Source organism: Musca autumnalis, unplaced genomic scaffold (genome assembly GCF_047663935.1).
Source record: "Musca autumnalis isolate F117 unplaced genomic scaffold, ASM4766393v1 scaffold_2, whole genome shotgun sequence".
Lineage (NCBI taxonomy): Eukaryota > Metazoa > Arthropoda > Insecta > Diptera > Muscidae > Musca > Musca autumnalis.
The window spans coordinates 239,425,429-239,445,297 of record NW_027411755.1 but is presented as its reverse complement, the minus strand read 5'-3'; the positions used below and the strand labels follow the sequence as shown (position 1 = coordinate 239,445,297).

At 24.2% G+C, this 19,869-nt stretch overlaps 1 protein-coding gene across 4 annotated transcripts in view; it reads right to left on the bottom strand.

Moving 5' to 3' along the window:
- spir (spire type actin nucleation factor) overlaps positions 1-19,869 on the bottom strand; it is a 261,309-nt gene that overhangs the window by 175,476 nt on the left and 65,964 nt on the right. The window lies entirely within an intron of this gene.

The window sequence follows — 19,869 nt, the reverse complement described above, 5'->3', positions numbered from 1 at the left end:
CGTAGTTTTGTTATAAAAAATAATTCCAGCTATGCTAAATTATAGATTTTTTCAGAGAAAACTGAATTCGGCTATTCTGAATTATAGTTTCTCCGTAGATAACTGAATCCAGCTATGTTAACTTATGGTTTTTCCACAGAAAACTCAATTCAGCTATGCTGAGTTATTTTTTCCATTAAAAAACTCAATTCAGCTTTGCTGAATTATAGTTTTTCTATAGAAAACTCAATTCAGCTATGCTGGGATGTCGTTTCCACTTTGTTAGCACAAATCAGCTGACCTTAATTGTATTTTTTACTACAGAAAGCCAATTACTGAAGCTGAATTGTAATTCAGCACAGCTGAATTGAATATTTTTGTTATAAAAAATAATTTGAGATATGTTGAATTATATTTTTCTAGAGAAAACTCAATTCAGTTATGCTGAATTATGTTTCTTCCATAGAAAATTTTATTCAGCTATGCTGAATAATAGTTATTTCCACAAGAAACTTAATTCATCTATGCTGAAATGTCGTTTCTACTTTATTAACACAATTCAGCTAAAACGAATTGCATTTTTTACTACAGAAAATCAATTACTGAAGCTGAATTGTAATTCAGCACAGCTGAATTGCATATTTTTGTTATAAAATATGACTTCCGATATGCTGAATTATATATTTTCTAGAGAAAACTTTATTCAGCTACGCTGAATTATGTTTCTTCCATAGAAAATTTAATTCAGCTATGCTGAATAGTAGTTACTTCCACAGAAAACTGAATTCAGCTATGCTGAAATGTCGTTTCTACTTTATTGACACAATCCAGCTGAACTGAATTGTATTTTTTACTACAGAAAACCAATTACTGAAGCTGAATTGTAATTCAGCACAGCTGAATTGCATATTTTTTTAAAAAAATATAATTTTAGATACGCTGAATTATATTTTTTCTAGAGAAAACCTAATTCAGCTATGCTGAATTGTGTTTTTTCCATAGAAAACTCAATTCAGCTATGCTGAATAATAGTTATTTCCACAGGAAACTTAATTCATCTATGCTGAGATGTCGTTTTTTACATTGTTAACACAATTCAGCTGATCTAAATTGTAATTTTTACCAAAGAACAATAAGCCCTGAAGCTGATTTGTAATTCAGCACAGCTGAATTGCATTGTTTTGTTATAAAACATAATTTCAGATATGCTGAATTATAGTTTTTCTAGGGAAAACTTAATTCAGCTATGCTGAATTATGTTTTTTCCATAGAAAACTCAATTCAGCTAAGCTGAATTATAGTTTTTACACAGGAAACTCAATTGAGCTATGTGAGATGTCGTTTTTACATTGTAGACACAATTCAGCTGAGCTGAATTGTAATTTTTACCATATAACACTAAGCCCTGAAGCTGAATTGCAATTCAGCACAGCTGAATTGCAAAGTATTGTTGTAAATCATTTGCTTGCCAAGCTAAATATGAATATATTTTTCATAAATCCCAATTCAGCTCAGCTGAATTGCAAATTTTTCATTGAAATATCAATTTTAATGCAACAAACTTCAGTTCACAGCCCTAAAACACAATTCAGCTAAGCTAAATTTAAATTTTAACGAATTTTCGAAATGAAATTCAAATGAATTTTGGACACAAACACCCTCAAAAATAATGAGATCACACATAAAAAAACTGCCTAAATATATGAAATATTTTTGCCTACCATCTGTTCTTGACCATTTTACTTGGGTGACTTCATAATTTAATTATTTGTTAGCTAAAAGAAACACCAAACAACTATGTATTTTCATTTGTTAAATTCATTAAAAATTAACCACAAATAAATGCCATTAAACTTTTAATTGTCCAACTTGAAGAAATTTATGTTTAAATTGTTGTTTGGTAGGGGAATTTCTTAATTAATTGACATTTAACGGTCATTTTATGACTCTAATGATTTTTCAAATGTCGCTACCACAAGCAAAAAAAACATTGCAAACATATTTTAAATTCAAATGGCGTTAACCAACATGTCAAATAAATTGGATTTTGTTGTTCATTAAAATATTATTGAAATGATTTACGCAAAAATATGTTTTGCAACAACAAACAATAATAACAACAACAAAAAACACTCGCACAAGGATATGATGTCATTTGGTAGACAGACAATAATCTGTGGATGAGTGAGTGGACCTTATAGCTGTGTTGAACTTGACAATGAATGAAATGTGGTTTTTCAATTGAAAGTGAAATTCCGATTTTGTGTGTTTGATTTAGGAATTTATCGTTAGTTTTGAAATTAAAACTGGATGTGTTGAGGTAGATGAGTCTTTATGTGGAAAGTATTTTCTAGATATTATCAGTAATAAATTTTCCTATAGGAAAGGTCATTAGCGATGATTATTCTTAATGGAAAGTTCATCAATAATGACTTTTACTACTCGATAGAAAATATAGAAAATGTAATCTCTTCTAGAAAAGACAAAAGTCATCACAGACTTTCTTCCACAAGAAGAAGCGGTGAAATATTCAAAAAATAAAAAATATTTTTAAAAATCCACGATTTAAAAATAATTTAAAAAATACAAAAAATATTAAAAAAAAAATTATTTTTAAAAAGACTGCTTTTGAAAAATGTTTAACATTTAATAAGAAATATATTTTTAAAAATTCCAAGTCTGAAAAAATTTTTTCAAAATTGAAAAATATTTAAAATTATAAAGAAATATTTAGGAAAATGTAAAAAAATATATTTAGAAAGTCTGTTCTTGAATATACATTTTATGTTGGAAAATATTTATTATTTTTAAAGTAAGCCACCTTAATCTCAAAGTGTATCCAAAATTGGAAAATATTTTTAAAAAATTCGCTTTTGAAAAAATATTTTTAAAAAAATCCACCTTTGAAAAAATATTTTAAAGAATCAAGAAATATATTAAAAAGTCTTAAAATATGTTTAAAATCTCTACCTTTAAAAAATATGTTGTATTTGACAAAAACATTTTCCAATAATCCACTTTTGAAAAAATATTTTTTAACTATCCACGATTGAAAAAATATTTTAAAAAAATATATTTTAATTATTATTAATTATCCAAACATATTCAAAAATATTTAAAAAAATCCAAAAAATATTTGAAAAAAATCTTAACATATTCTTAATGGTCTGCTTTTGAAAAAAATATTATTTAAAAACATTCACTTTTCAAAAATATATTTTAAAAAAATCCACGTTAAAAAAATATGTTAAAAATCCAGTTTTGAAGAATTTTTTTTCAAAAATTGCGCGTTATTTAAAATATTGTTTAAAAATCCGTGTTTGAAAAATTTTGTCAAAAAATCTATGTTTGACAAATTATTGTTAAAAAATCTAAGTTTGAAAAATATTGTAAAAAATATATTGTTTAAAAATCTTAAATGAAAATATTATTTAATAAATTTACGTTTAAACAAATATTTTTAAAAACTGCACGTTTGAAAATATTGTTTAAAACATCCACGTCTGAAATCCACTTTTGAAGAACTATTTTTTTTTTCAAATCCACGTGTGGAAAAGAAGTTCTTTAAAATAAATATATTTTTCCTAAAAAGTGGATTTTTAAAAATATTTTTTCCAAAAAACGCGGATTTATTAATATGTGGATTTTTTAAAACATATTTTAAAATATTTTTTTTTCCAAAAAAATGGATTTTTTAAAAAATATTTTATAATATTTTTTCAAAAACGTGGACTGTGTTGAAAAATATTTTAAAATGTTTTTTTTTATTTAATTTTTTTTTCGAAAATACATAGCTGATTTTGTTAAAAAATTATATTTCCAACTTTGTTCGATTTAAAAAAAACTATTTTCCAAATTACGTTGATTTCTAAAAACATATTTTTTTGATAATTTTATTTAATATTTCTTTTTAACATATATTTTTTATAGGTAATTTTTTCTCGTGGATTAACAGATATTTTTTCAAAATGGATTTTTTAACAAATATTTTTTTCAATCCTGGATTTATAAATTATAAAAAAAATTCGCATTCCAAAAAAATTTCTTAAAAAAATTTACGTTCACACAATGTATTTTTATTTATATTTAAAAAAGTGGAATCCCTTTGGAAAAATATTCTTTAAAAATCGAAATATCAAACAATTTTTTTAAAAACAAAACCAGATTTGAAAAAATTATCTTTAAAAAAGAAAAGGTATTTTAGAAATCCACGATTGAAAAAAAAAATAATTTTGAAAAAATATTTTTTAATCTACGAGACAAAATTACCTTTAACAAAATATATGTTAAAAAAAATTAAATAAAATTATCAATGTTTTTGAAAAAATATGTTTTTAGATATCAAAGTTTATTTCGAAAATTTTATTTTTTAAAAAAGCAACCAAATTTGGAAAAGTAATTTTTTAACAAAATCAGCTATTTTCGAAATAAATAAAATACGAAAAAATATTATAAAATATTTTTCAACAAAATCCAAAATCCACTTTTTAAAAAAAATCCTATTTTTTTTGAAAAAAAAAATATTTTAAAATATGTTTTAAAAAATCCTAATATTTTTAAAAATCCACGTTTTAGGAAAAAAATATTTTTTTTTTAAAAAATCCGCGTTCCTCTAAAATTATTTTATATATGTATTTTTATACGATTTTTAAAAAAATATACGATAGAAAAATATTTGTTGAAAAGTCTAGGATAGAAAAATATTTTTTGAAAAATTTTGGATAGGAAAATATTTGAAAAAATATTTTTTCAAAATTCACGTTTGAACAAATATTTTTGTAAAGAATTCACCTTTGAAGAAATATTTATTTTTATAAAACCCACGTTTGAAAAATACTTTAAAACAATCTTGAAAAAATATATTTAAAAAATCAAACTTATATTTAAAAAAAATCTTGAAAAATATTTTTTATTTATATGTCTAATGGACAATTTTTTCTTCAAAAATGCTAGATTTTGCAAAAAATACTTTAAAAATGCACATTTGTGAAAAGTTACGTTTAAAAAATACTTTCACAAAATCTTGAAGAAATATATTTGAAAAATCAAAAGTTGATTTTTTTTAAAAAATCCACTTTTGAAAAAAAATGCTTTTAAAAAAGCCTGAAAAAACATATTCAAAAAATCAACGTTTGAAAAAATGTTTTTAAAAAACCTTGAAAAAACATATTTAAAAAATTAACGTTTGAAAAAATATATTTTTTTAATCCGCGTTCTATAAGAATTATTATATATTATATATAATGGAAAAATACTTTTTAAACTATTTGAACAAAATATTTTTTTTTACAAACCACGTTTTCGGAAATAATGTTTTTTTCTTAAAGTATCCTGTTTTTAACTTAAAAAAAATCAAAATTTTAAATCCAATATTTTGTAAAATATATTTTTCAAAAAAATTTTCTTAAAAAAAAACTATTTTCTCTATTTGGACAATTTTTCCTTCAAAAATGCAAGATTTTGCAAAAAATACTTTAAAAATCCAATATTTTTTAGGAAAAAATACAATAACAATCCGCTTTTTTAAAAAAAAATATTTTTTAAATCCACTTTTTTTGGAACAATATTCTTTTTAATCCAAGTTTTTTCAAAAAAAAGTATGCATTAAAATCCACGTTTTTTCGTCTAATTTTTTGGTTGTTGGCTGTCATGGCCCTAAAAAAATATTCCTAAAATATTTAAAAAGATTTCTAAAAACTTTACATTTGTCTGATAGTCCTTGAAAAAATAATCTTAAACAATTCTCCATTTCTAGCTTTCGATAATAACACCTTATATTTTATCTTCATTTTCAGTTTTTGAATTTCTTTTCGCCCCAGTTTTAATGGCTATAATTAACAATTGTTTTGACAAAAAATGTCAGAGGTTATGCTGAGGGTATGTAAAGTGCTTCAATGATAATTTCATAAAAGCGTCACAAACTCCATAAAAGTGGAACCAAACAGCCGCTCAACCAGCGGTAATTTGTTGGTGGCAAATATTTGGAGTAATTTTAAAAGCGTTAGATATGATACAGCAGCAGCACACACAGCGCAGTTGATGACTTGGAGCGGGTAATTAACATTGATAATTCCAAAAGGAAAGTCATATTTGGGGAAATGTGAAATTTTTAAAACATTTCCTAAAGAAATTTCTTTTATAGTTCGTTTCTTTGTGTGGATGATGGTGGTCTGACTTTTTAATGTCTTATTTTTGTTGCATATTCAAAGATGAGATAACAAATTCCATGAAATATGAAAATAATTTAGGCCATAACAGATTAGAGTCGAGCATTGTTTGGCCTTCGTAGTTAACATAACCTAGTTGTGTTACAATTTCTTTGTAAATTTGGTGGAAGTTGCTAAGAGGGGGGGATTTTGAAATCTTCAGATGGTAATAAACTATGACCTTAGACAAAGATGATATATGAGTAAATTAGAGATATGTATATTTATTTTTATCAGCGTGGTTTTGAATTTTATTTGAAAAGAAGTAGAACTTGTTGCTTCGTGTTTGAGATTAAGTATTTAACAAGGAGAACAGTTAATTTCATAGACTTCTATGAGAAAATTGTGCACAGCTTAAAAGTTGGGTATAACTGCCCAACATTAAAATCTAAATTGTTTATTTTGACCTTGTACTGTTCACATTTATTTATTGCAGGTCAAATCAATTGTTACTTTTTTTGTCAAATAAGGTCTCATTAGACTGACCTTCTACTTACGCTTGGAAGTTACCAGATATTTCTTTTTCCCTCAAAAACTGAGGTTAAATGGCCAACATTAAATATTGGCAGCATTTAAAGAGAAGTTCGCTTAACATTAAATCATAAAATTGCCACTTTAAATCACAATTTCAAATTTATTTTCCTCAAAAGTGCCAAAAAACAAAAATAACTGAACTCTCAATGACTGATGGCCAAATATCGTGTTGACACTCTATTTCAAATTTTAACCTCCAATATTTTAAAGGGGAAGTTGTTGAAAAAAAAAACTTAGATGGCCACGATTATGTCTTAAAGAGGATGATGAAAACCCGAACAAACAGTCACGATATTATTGCCAATATTTGTGCAACAATGTTTGCATCTATAAAATAAATTTCCATTAAAATTAAATGTTGAAAAAGGCAACAGTTTTGAAAATCATCTCAATAAACATGCAACACCATATTATTTTTACATTTAAATCAAAGTTTATATGAAAAATTATAGACTGTGAAAAATGTTTTTTTCAAGCATTTAAATAAAATGGAGTTACTCTAAGTCATCAAAGAAAACGATTTTCAACAACAACAGCAACCAACGGAAATGAATATGAAATGCCAAATGAAAAGTGCAAATTTTCTATAATTTTTTTTGCCTATAACAACCGCATCAGTCAACAATTTTATAGTTAACACCACAATTCATTGTTCGACCTCCCAGTTTGGCATGAACTTCCCCTGCTGTTGGCTGGCATTATGGACAAATGGCGTTTGAACTGTAATTTTTTTCTGGTTTTTACAATTTATTTCGTAATTTATTTATGGAATCAAAATAAAAGAGAGAAATATAGGCTTTAGACAAGAGGATTTGCTTTGTTGGACAGTGAAGTGCAGAGCATGCTTTTCAAAAAAAAAAAAAAAAAAAAAAAAAATCCTCCAGGACAATCCATAAATTGTTTTTAAAAAATTCACAACCATACGATATCTTTAAAAATCAATAATAATCTTTAAAAAAGAATACTTCAAAATATACACAAAAAATCGTAAAAATATTTTAAAAAAAATCTTTAAAAAAGCCACGTCTCTAAAATTTCTTAAAAAACCCCTAAAATATTTATAAAAAGTCTTTAAAAAATATCCATAAAAATCATTAAAAAGATCTCATAAAAAACAATAGAAATATTTTTAAAAAATTCTTTAAAATATTTACAAAAAAGCAATTTCAAAAAAATCCTTGAAAATTTAAGGTACAATTCTTTAAAACAAAACATACAAATATTGAAAAAATATTGTAAAAATAGTTCCATTTTTTTTCTTTAAAAAGTCTTTAACTAATCCACATTTTTTGTAATTTAAGAACCCGTTAAAATATTTTTTCGAATATTCTTTGAAATATCCATAGAAATATTAAACAAATAGATTCAAAATATTACCTTTTTACGATCTACACAAATATACGGGGATTTCTGAGTGAAATCGGACACTTTTTCAAGATGAGGTTGTTGATTTCCTTTATTTTTTGGTGTGGCAATGCTGCTGATTAACAAAACATTTTAGTATATTTTCATTTTTTTTTTTTTTTGACTAACGGTTCCATAGATATGGAGCCTTGAAAAAGTCAAATTCTGTAAAATTAATTACAATTATAAAAATTACAAAAAATTTAAGCCCTATGTGGTAATGGGATTCGGAAGATTACTATTTTTTTCTGATTTTTTTAAAATTTGTCAATACAATTTTTCCTTTATACCTTTGTCCAAAATTTATTATTTTATTAAAAAAATTAAAAGTTTCATTTATAAATATTTGTTTTGATTTTATATTTATGAATTTATCTCAAACACCTTAAAAACTGCGTCATTTTCCGATTTTGAAAATGCATCAGCGAAAATTCCATTAAAGTCCACTGTGGATTTTTTCTATTTTTTATGATAAATATATAATATATAATGATAAATATGTACTCTTAGCTTCAAAAATAAAGGAAATACAAATTTTGGACAACGGTATAAAGGAAAAATTGTATTGACAAATTGTAAAAAATTCAGATAAAATAGTAATCGTCCGAATCCCATTACCACATAGGGCTTAAAATTTTTGTAATTGAACGCAGTTTAAAATAAAATTTCTCTGAAAAAATCGAAGGGTGCAATCATGTTTAAAAATTGATTTTAAATATTAAATCCCGAAAATTGCATTGAAGCCCACTGTGCATTTTTTCTTTTAAATATTTCTTTCGATAGCTGATATAAAAACAAACAAATCAAAAAAAAAAGATGGTCCCGTTTGGACAAATATTAAAGAAGTTATGAGTATTTATTTGAACATAGTTCTTTAAAAATGCGATAATTTCAATAGGCGATATATCTGTATCGTTGGTCAAAAAATAATTTTAAAATATACTAAAATGTTCTGTTGGCTAGGAGCATAAATTGAACCAAAAACAATTGAAATCAGAAATTACTTTTCTCCGAACTGTCCGATTTCACTTGGAATTCCTCCAGAAAATATTATTTTTGTTAAATTCAAAATACGTTTTTTTTTCAAAAACTGTAATTTTTAGTTCACAAAAATCCATACAAATTTTAATATTAATCTATAAAAACCTAAAATATATGTTAACAATTTTCTTAAACCCCATAAAAATATTTGTTTAAAAATTTGCTTCAAAACCCATAAAAATATTTTTCAACAATTTTCTTAAAACCCGCTAAAAAACAAAAAATATTTTTTAAAAATGTTCTAAAGACCCATCCATAAAATATATTTTAATTTTTTTATATATTTTACAACAATTCTCTTAAAAATATTTTTTTAAACACTTTCTTTAAAAAATCCACGACCATAAAAAATATTCTGTAAAAATTTTCTTAAGAGCCCATAAAAGTATTTGTAAAAAATGTTTTTAAAAAAATCTACGATTCTTAAAAAAAATATTTTTTAAAAAGTCCACGATTCTTACAAAAAATATTTTTTTTTAAATCCATGATTCTTGAAAAAATATTTTTTAAAAAATCAACGATTCTTGAAAAAATTTTTTTTAAAAAATCCAAGTATCTTGAAAAAATATATTTTAAAAAATCCAAGTATCTTGCAAAAATATGTTTTAAAAAATCCACGATTGTTGAAAAAAATATTTTTTTAAAAAATCCAAGATTCTTGGAAAAATATTTTTTAAAAAATCCACGATTGTTGAAAAAATATTTTTTAAAAAATCCACGATTGTTGAAAAAATATTTTTTAAAAAATCCACGATTGTTGAAAAAATATTTTTTAAAAAATCCACGATTGTTGAAAAAATATTTTTTAAAAAATCCACGATTGTTGAAAAAATATTTTTTAAAAAATCCACGATTGTTGAAAAAATATTTTTTAAAAAATCCACGATTGTTGAAAAAATATTTTTTAAAAAATCCACGATTGTTGAAAAAATATTTTTTAAAAAATCCACGATTGTTGAAAAAATATTTTTTAAAAAATCCACGATTGTTGAAAAAATATTTTTTAAAAAATCCACGATTGTTGAAAAAATATTTTTTAAAAAATCCACGATTGTTGAAAAAATATATTTTAAAAAATCCACGATTGTTGAAAAAATAGTTTTTAAAAAATCCACGATTGTTGAAAAAATATTTTTTTAAAAAATCCACGATTTTTGAAAAAATATTTTTAAAAAAATCCACGATTCTTGAAAAAATATTTTTTAAAAAATCCACGATTCTTGAAAAAGATTTTTAAAAAAATCCACGATTCTTGAAAAAATATTTTTTAAAAAATCCACGATTGTTGAAAGAATAATTTTTAAAAAATCCACGATTGTTGAACAAATGATTTTTAAAAAAATCCATGATTGTTGAAAAAATAATTTTTAAAAATCCATGATTGTTGAAAAAATAATTTTTAAAAAATCCACGATTGTTGAAAAAATAATTTTTAAAAAATCCACGATTCTTGAAGAAATACTTTTTAAAAAATTCACGATTCTTGAAAAAATATATTTTAAAAAATCCACGATTGTTGAAGAAATATTTATTAAAAAATACACGATTGTTGAAAAAATATTTTTTAAAAAATCCACGATTCTTGAAAAAATATTTTTTAAAAAATCCACGATTGTTGAAAAAATATTTTTTAAAAAATCCACGATTGTTGAAAAAATATTTTTTAAAAAATCCACGATTGTTGAAAAAATATTTTTTAAAAAATCCACGATTGTTGAAAAAATATTTTTTAAAAAATCCACGATTGTTGAAAAAATATTTTTTAAAAAATCCACGATTGTTGAAAAAATATTTTTTAAAAAATCCACGATTGTTGAAAAAATATTTTTTAAAAAATCCACGATTGTTGAAAAAATATTTTTTAAAAAATCTGCGATTGTTGAAAAGATATTTTTAAAAAATCTGCGATTGTTGAAAAAATATTTTTTAAAAAATCCACGATTGTTAAAAAATATTTATTTAAAAATCCACTATTCTTGAAAAAATATATTTTAAAAAATCCACGATTCGTGAAAGGATATTTTTTAAAAAATCCACGATTCTTGAAAAGATATTTTTTAAAAAATCCACGATTCCTGAAAAACTAGTTTTTAAAAAATCCACGATTCTTGAAAAAATATTTTTTAAAAAATCCACGATTCTTGAAAAAATATTTTTTAAAAAATCCACGATTCCTGAAAAAATGTTTGAAAAAATCCATGAATCTTAAAAAAAAATTTTTTTTAAAAAAATTCCACGATTCTTGAAAAATTAATTTTTAAAAAATCCACGATTCCTGAAAAAATATTTAAAAAAAATCCACGACTCTTAAAAATAATTTTTTTAAAAAATTCCACGATTGTTGAAAAATATTTTTTAAAAAATCCACGATTGTTGAAAAAGATTTTTTAAAAAATCCACGATTGTTGAAAAATATTTTTTAAAAAATCCACGATTGTTGAAAAATATTTTTTAAAAAATCCACGATTGTTGAAAAATATTTTTTAAAAAATCCACGATTGTTGAAAAATATTTTTTAAAAAATCCACGATTGTTGAAAAATATTTTTTAAAAAATCCACGATTGTTGAAAAATATTTTTTAAAAAATCCACGATTGTTGAAAAAATATTTTTTAAAAAATCCACGATTCTTGAAAGAATATTTTTTAAAACATCCAAGATTCTTGAAAAAATATTTTTTAAAAAATCCACGATTCTTGAAAAAATATTTTTTAAAAAGTCCATGATTCTTGAAAAAATATTTTTTAAAAAATCCACGATTCTTGATAAAAATATTTTTTAAAAAATCCACGATTCTTGAAGAAATATTTTTTAAAGAATCCACGATTCTTGAAAAAAAAATTTTTAAAAAATCCACGATTCTTGAAAAAATATTTTTTAAAAAGTCCACGATTCTTGAAAAAATATTTTTTAAAAAGTCCACGATTCTTGAAAAAATATTTTTTAAAAAGTCCACGATTCTTGAAAAATATTTTTTAAAAAATTCACGATTCTTGATTTTTTTTTAAATCCACGATTCTTGAAAAAAATATTTTTTAAAAAATCCACGATTCTTAAAAAAATATTTTTTAAACAATCCACGATTCTTGAAAAAAATATTTTTTTTAAAAAATCCACGATTGTTGAAAAATATTTTTTAAAAATCCACGATTGTTGAAAAATATTTTTTAAAAATCCACGATTGTTGAAAAATATTTTTTAAAAATCCACGATTGTTGAAAAATATTTTTTAAAAAATCCACGATTCTTGAAAAAATATTTTTTAAAAAATCCACGATTCTTGAAAAAAGATTTGTTAAAAAATCCACGATTCTTGAAAAAAGATTTTTTAAAAAAACCACGATTCTTGAAAAAATATTTTTTTTTTAAAAATCCTCGATTCTTTAAAAAATATTTCTATTCTAAAAAAAATATTTTTTTTTTAAATCCACCATTTTTTAAAAAAATATTTTTTTTGTTTAAAAATTCCACGATTTTTGAAAAAATATTTTTTAAAAAATCCACTATTCTTAAAATATATTTTTTTAAAAAATCCACTATTCTTAAAAAATATTTTTTAAAAAATCCACTATTCTTAAAAATTTTTTTTTAAAAAATCCACTATTCTTAAAAAAAATATTTTAAAAAATCCACTATTCTTAAAAAAATATTTTTTAAAAAATCCACTATTCTTAAAAAATATTTTTTAAAAAATCCACCATTCTTAAAAAATATTCTCGAAAAAATATTTTTTAAAAAATCCACGATTCCTGAAAAAATATTTTTTAAATAATCCACGAATCTTGAAAAAATATTTTTTTAAAAATCCACGATTCTTGAAAAAAATATTTTTTTTTTAAAAATCCTCGATTCTTTAAAAAATATTTCTATTCTAAAAAAAATATTTTTTTTTTAAATCCACCATTTTTTAAAAAAATATTTTTTTTGTTTAAAAATTCCACGATTTTTGAAAAAATATTTTTTAAAAAATCCACTATTCTTAAAATATATTTTTTTAAAAAATCCACTATTCTTAAAAAATATTTTTTAAAAAATCCACTATTCTTAAAAATTTTTTTTTAAAAAATCCACTATTCTTAAAAAAAATATTTTAAAAAATCCACTATTCTTAAAAAAATATTTTTTAAAAAATCCACTATTCTTAAAAAATATTTTTTAAAAAATCCACCATTCTTAAAAAATATTCTCGAAAAAATATTTTTTAAAAAATCCACGATTCCTGAAAAAATATTTTTTAAATAATCCACGAATCTTGAAAAAATATTTTTTTAAAAATCCACGATTCTTGAAAAAAATATTTTTTAAATAATCCACTATTCTTGAAAAAATATTTTTTTAAAAAATCTACGATTCTTAAAAAAATAAAAAAAAAATCCTTGAAAAAATTTAAAATTCTTGAAAAAATATTTTTAAAAAATTCACGATTCTTGATATTTTTTTTAAGAAATGCACGATTATTAAAAAATCTACGATTCTCGAAAAAAAATATTTTTTAAAAAATCAACGATACTTGAAAAATATTTCCAAAAAATCAAAGATTATTGAAAAAATATTTTTTAAAAATTCCACGATTCTTAAAAAAATATTTCTAACAAAATCCACGATTCTTAAAAAAAAGTTGTATTTTTTATTTTATTTTAATTGTTTTTAAAATATCCATGATTCTTGAAAAAATATTTTTTAAAAAATCCAAGATTCTTCAAAAGCTATTTTTTAAAATCCATGATTTTTGAAAAAATACTTTTTAAAAATCCACGATTCTTGAAAAAAATATTTTTTAAAAAGTCCACGATTCTTAAAAAAATATTTTTTAAAAAATCCACGATTCTTGAAAAATATTTTTAAAAAATACACGATTCTTGAAAAAAATATTTTTTAAAAAATCTACGACTCTTGAATAAATATTTTTTTAAAAAATCCAGGATTCTTGAAAAAAAAATTGTTTTTAAAAATTTTCTTAAAACCCCATAAAATATTTTTTAACAATTTTCATAAAAACATTTTTTAAAAATTTTCTTTAGAGCCTATAAATATATGTGTTAAAAATATTCTTAAAAAATCCATGATTAGTCGAAAAAAAAACATTTTTAAAAAAATCCAAGATTCTTGAAAAAAATATTTTTTAAAAAAACCACGATTCTTAAAAAAAATATTCTTTTAAAAAAACCACGATTCTTAAAAAAATATTCTTTAAAAATCCACGATTGGTGAAAAAACATGTTTTAAACAAATCCAAGATTATAGAAAAAATTTTTTTTTAAAACATCGATTCCTGAAAAAATATTTTTTAGAAAATCCACGGTTCTTAAACTTTTTTTGTTAAAACTCCACAATTCTTGAAAAAAATATTTTTTTTTTAATTCACGATTCTTGAAAAATATTTTCTAAAAAATTCATGATTTTTGAAAAATATTTTCTAAAAAATTCATGATTATTGAAAAATATTTTTTTTTAAAAATCCAAGTTTCTTGAAAAATATTTTTTAAAAAATTCACAATTCTTGAAGAAATATTTTTTTAAGAAATCCAAAATTCTTGAAAAAATATTTTTTTAAAAAATCCACGATGAAAAAATATTTTTTAAAAAATTCAATATTCTTGAAAAAAATTTTTAAAAAATCCACAATTCCTGAGAATTTTTTTTAAATACACGATTCTTGAAAAAATATTTTTTAAAAAATTCACAATTTTTGAAAAAATATTTTTTAAAAACTTCAAGATTTTTAAAAATATTTTTTTTAAAAAATCCACAATTCTTTAAAATTTTATTTTTGAAAAATCCACGATTCTTTAAAAAATCCACAATCAAAAAAATTCTTAAAAAAATACAGGAACATATATTCTTTAAAAAGTCCACGGTCATATAAAAAATATTCTTTAAAAAGTCCACGGCCATATAAAAAATATTCTTTAAAAAGTCCACGATCATATAAAAAATATTCTATGAAAATCATAAAAATATAGTTTTTTTAATTTTAAATTTCCTATAGAAGATGTTATAAAAAACGTCATCACTTTTCGTCTGGAAATGTCATCAGGTTATCATTGATGACTTTTCTTCTAGAAAAGGTCATCAGTGATGACTTTTCTTCTAGAAAAGGTAATCAGTGATGACTTTTCTTCTAGAAAACGTCATCAGTGATGACTTTTCTTCTAGAAAAGGTCATCAGTGATGACTTTTCTTCTAGAAAAGGTCATCAGTGATGACTTTTTTTCTAGAAAAGGTCATCAGTGATGACTTTTCTTCTAGAAAAGGTCATCAGTGATGACCTTTCTTCTAGAAAAGGTCATCAGTGATGACTTTTCTTCTAGAAAAGGTCATCAGTGATGACTTTTCTTCTAGAAAAGGTCATCAGTGATGACTTTTCTTCTAGAAAAGGTCATCAGTGATGACTTTTCTTCTAGAAAAGGTCATCAGTGATGACTTTTCTTCTAGAAAAGGTCATCAGTGATGACTTTTCTTCTAGAAAAGGTCATCAGTGATGACTTTTCTTCTAGAAAAGGTCATCAGTGATGACTTTTCTTCTAGAAAAGGTCATCAGTGATGACTTTCCTTCTAGAAAAGGTCATCAATGATGACTTTTCTTCTAGAAAAGGTCATCAGTGATGACTTTTCTTCTACAAAAGGTCATCAGTGATGACTTTTCTTCTAGAAAAGGACATCAGTGATGACTTTTCTTCTAGAAAAGGTCATCAGTAATGACTTTTCTTATAGAAAAAATAATCATTGGTGACTTTTCCCATTCCTCTAGAAAGATCATCAGTGTTGACTTTTTCTATAGATAGTATCATCAGTGATTATTTTTCCCATAGAAAGGTCATGAGTGAGGAATTGTCCCATAGAACATTTCATCAGTGATAACTTTTCCTATAGAAAAAGTCATTATTGATGACTTTTCCCATAGAAAAGATCATCAGTGATGACTTTTTCCATAGAAAAGATCATCACTGATGGGTTTTTCCATAGAAAAGAGATAACATTTCCCATAGAAAAGTACATCTTGGATGAAGTTTTCTATAGGAAAAGTCATCTTGGATTTGCATAGAAAATCATTGTGGATTAATTTTTCTACAGAAAAATTTATATTGTATGAACTTTTCTGTAGAAAAGGTCATCTGGAATGAACTTTTCTATAGGAAATGAAATCGGCTGGGTACTTTGCTATAGAAAAAGTCATCTTGGATGAAGATTTCGAAAGAAAAAGTAATCTTTGATGAGCATATCTATAGAAAAAGTCGTCTGTCATTAACTTTTTTATTGGACATTTCATCTTCGATAAACTTTTCTATAGGAAATGAAATCGTCGATTTTCTTTTCTATAGAAAAATTCATCTTGGATGAACTTTTCCCTAGGAAAAGTTATCGTGGATTAATTTTTCTATAGAAAAAATGTATACTGGATCAACTTTTCTATAGAAAAAGTCATCTCTGATTAACTTTTCTATAGGAACGGTTGGAGTCATTGTGGATTAACTTTTCTGTAGGAGTCATCGTCAATGTACATTTCTATGGTAAAACTCCATCGATTTAGTTTTGCTTAGAAACCACTGTTTCCCATGAAAAATTGACTTCGACACCACTTGAACCGATATTATTTATGTTTCTTATGGTTTTACCGAACTTTGACTGCAAGTCACAAAAAAAGTTGTTGATTGCAGCCGATTATTGGGTGTACGTTTGCAATAAAACTTAGCAATAATGTTTAGTTGTGTGTGTATGTGCGTGCGTTTTTTTTTTGTTTTTGCCATAATTATATACCGAATGATTTGTACAATTTCATTACGACAGACTGACAGACAGACAAACGAATGAATGAAATGTAATGAAACGAACGAATGAACAACAAATATTAGTTCCACCATCACGAAAACTAAAACTAGTGCGATCTTCAAAGTAAAACTCCAATTCAAACTACAACAACCAAAACAAAAACACAACTCAAACGCAACTCAAAACACTTTTCGAAACGCCAGTGGCTAAAACAATTAACCTGGCCATAAAAATGCTATCTATTCGAATTATCCATCATAGCAATGCGGTGGTCGGTGGTGTTGTTGTCGTTTTCTGTCTCTGTTGTTGGTGTAGTTGTTGTTGTTGCCATTTTCATATGCTTTGGTGCAAAAACTACAAGATTTTAATCGGTATTGGCTTGTATTTGAACTTGTTTTACGTTCCGCATGCTTTAGCCTAGTGAGCCAGCACCTGACAAAGTTGGGTGGTGGCGGCATGGGGTATGTGCCACACATAGATAACAGCTATGCAATGGTTTTGAATTTCTTGTACATCTGTTTTGGCTTGTGGTTTAGATTTTAATTGAGAATTGTTAATAATTTGTTGAGAAATATTTGTTCATAATTATTTTTATTCTTTGGAATTTAGAAAAATGTTATGGAAATGGCAAAGGGTTAGAACAAAATATTCAGAACAAATTTTGAGTTTACCTTGGTAATTGGGTTCAATAATATTTTTGATTCTTTTCATTTTTCTTGTATTTATGTAATTCCACTTGTGTTTTTTTTCTGTTGGAAAATTATGCATGTTCATTTGCATAAAGTTATGTGTAATATTTTCCTACTTCCGAACCATCTCATAATTTTTTTTGCTACTCTACACACTTGTCAAACCCATATTATTTAACTCGCAAGAAATTCATATAATTTTCTCTCTCTAATGATTAATGGTTTTAATTTTTGGTGGATATGTTTGGTTTCGGTTTCTTCGGTGGTTAGTCGGGACTTCCCCTCTCCACCACTTTTCATAACTACAACTCATTGAAGTTGGTGAAATGTCAGTTACACCTTTTCTGACGTGAAATTGTTTTTTTTTTTTCTTTTCATATGCTTCCAAAAGTTTCGTTTCGCTAGTTGGGCTCTATTTTATTTTCTAACTACAGAGTTCATCAAAAGGTTGTATTTTTATGGTGTCTTGTTTTGTGGGTTTTTTTTTTTTTTTGTTGTTGGTGGGTCAGGTGGGTTGCAAATGTGAACCACCTCTGTTGGCGTGGTTATGTTAATGTTTTTATTTTTTTTGGTAATTTAGGCATATCAACTCAATGTGTGTTGGTTTTCTTACAGAGTTTGGGTGTGCAAAATGACAGACATGAAATAGTTATGGCTTTCTGCTTCAAATAGTCTTCAAAACATATTATGTAGAAAAAGAATTAAAAAAAGAAAACACTTTAATGGTGAAGAAGAAGAGAAAAAAACAGCAACAACAACAACAACAGTAGTTGTAATAAAGAAATATTAAATAATAGACATAATTATTAAAATTAATACTTCTTGTACATACTTCTTAAGTATGGCCTAAGGTCATTCACCAAGAATTGGATGGTTAAACACCGCAATTGAAAAGTTCATCGACAATGATTTGTGCTATAAAACAAAATTCATAACGATGATTTTTCCTATTCTTTCAATGACCTTTGCCATAGGAAAAATAGGCAATCCTGACTTTTCCAGTAGAAGAAATTATCAGTGATGATATTGCCTATAGTGCATAATTGACGAATTTTCGATAGGGAAGTTCACCAGCGATGAGTACATTTAAAAAGGTGACTTTTCCCATAGTTGGTGAATTTTCTCATACTTAGTTAGATCATCAATCAAAACTTATTCTATAGTGAAGTTCATCAGTAATGACTCTTCCAATAGAAAAGTTCATAAGTCATGACATTTTCTATGAAAAAGCACATCAGTCACACTTATACAACAGAATAATTCCTCAGTCATGACTTTTTCTATACTTAAATGCATCAGTCATGTCATTTCAATAGAAAAGTTCACCAGTCATGATTTTTTCTATAGTAAGTTCATCAATCATGACAATTTCTATGAAAAAAATTCATCAGTCATGACTTTTTCTATACTTAAATTCATCAGTCATGCCTTTTCCGATAGAAAAGTTCATCAGTCATGACTTTTCCTACACTTAAATTCATCAGTCATAACTCTTCCAATAGAAAAGTTCATCAGTCATGACTTTTTCTATATTGAAATTTCATCAAGACTTTTTATCTTTCAATAGAAAACTTCATGAGTCTATACTTAAATTCATTATTCAAGACTTTTTGTGTACTTAAATTCATCAGTCATGACTCTTCTAATAGAAAAGTTCATCAGTCAAGACTTTTTCTATAGTAAAACTCATCAGTAGTACTCTTCCAATATAAAAGTTCATCAGTCATGACATTTTCTATGAAAAAGCTCATCAGTCATGACTTTTACAATATAATAATTCATCAGTCATGACTTCTTCTATACTTAAAAGCATCACTCAAGACTTTTTCTATACTTAAATTCAACAGTCATGACCTTTCAATAGAAAAGTTCACCTGTCATCACTTTTTCTATAGTAAAGTTCATCAATCATGACAATTTCTATGAAAAAAGCTCATCAGTCATGACTTTTTCTATACTTAAATTCATCAGTCATGCCTCTTCCAATAGAAAAGTTCATCAGTCATGATTTATCCTATACTTAAATTCATCAAGTTCATCAGTCAAGACTTTTTCTATAGTAAAATTCATCAGTAATGACTCTTCCAATAGAAAAGTTCATCAGTCATGACATTTTCTATGAAAAAGCTCATCAGTCATGACTTATACAATATAATAATTCATCAGTCATGACTTTTTCTATACTTAAACGCATCATTCAAGATTTTTCATATACTTAAATTCATCAGTCATGACCTTTCAATAGA